Here is a 720-nt window from a genome sequence, read left to right on the forward strand (position 1 = left end):
AAGTAACAAGTAGTGTTTACCGATTTGAGTAGAACAGTCCTTACGTGGTGTTAGTGATCTTGCTCTTTCTTTCATTGATCTTTGTGTCCATTTCTATAGGTGGGTCAGGACACATTTGCTTTTTTTTAAATTTATTTTTTTATTGAGGTAACATTGGTTTATAACATTATATACGATGTACATCATTATATTTTGACTTCTGTATAGGATACATCATGTTCACCACAAAAAGTCTAGTTGTTATTTGTCACCATACAAATGTGCCCCTTTACCCCTTTCACCCTCCCCCCTTCCCCTCTGGTAACCACCAATCTATTGTCTGTATCTATGTGTTTGTTTGTTGTTGTTGTTGTTTTATCTTCCATATATGTGTAAAATCATACAGTATTTGTCTTCCTCTGTCTGACTTATTTCACTTAGTATAATACCCTGAAGATCCATCCATGTTGTCACAAAGGGCATGATTTCATCTTTTTTTATGGCTGAGTAGTATTCCATTGTATATATATACCACATCTTCTTTATCCATTCATCTGTTGATGGGCACTTAGTTTGGTTCCAATTCTTGGCTATTGTGAATAATGCTGTAGTGAACTTAGAGGTGCATATATCTTTTTGAATTAGTGTTTTCATGTTCTTTGGATAAATACCCAGAAGTGGGATAGCTGGATCATATAGTAGTTCTATTTTTGATTTTTTGAGGTATCTCCATAGTTTTCC

This window comes from Ceratotherium simum, chromosome 21, assembly GCF_057802395.1.
Source record: "Ceratotherium simum simum isolate JZ-2026a chromosome 21, ASM5780239v1, whole genome shotgun sequence".
NCBI lineage: Eukaryota > Metazoa > Chordata > Mammalia > Perissodactyla > Rhinocerotidae > Ceratotherium > Ceratotherium simum.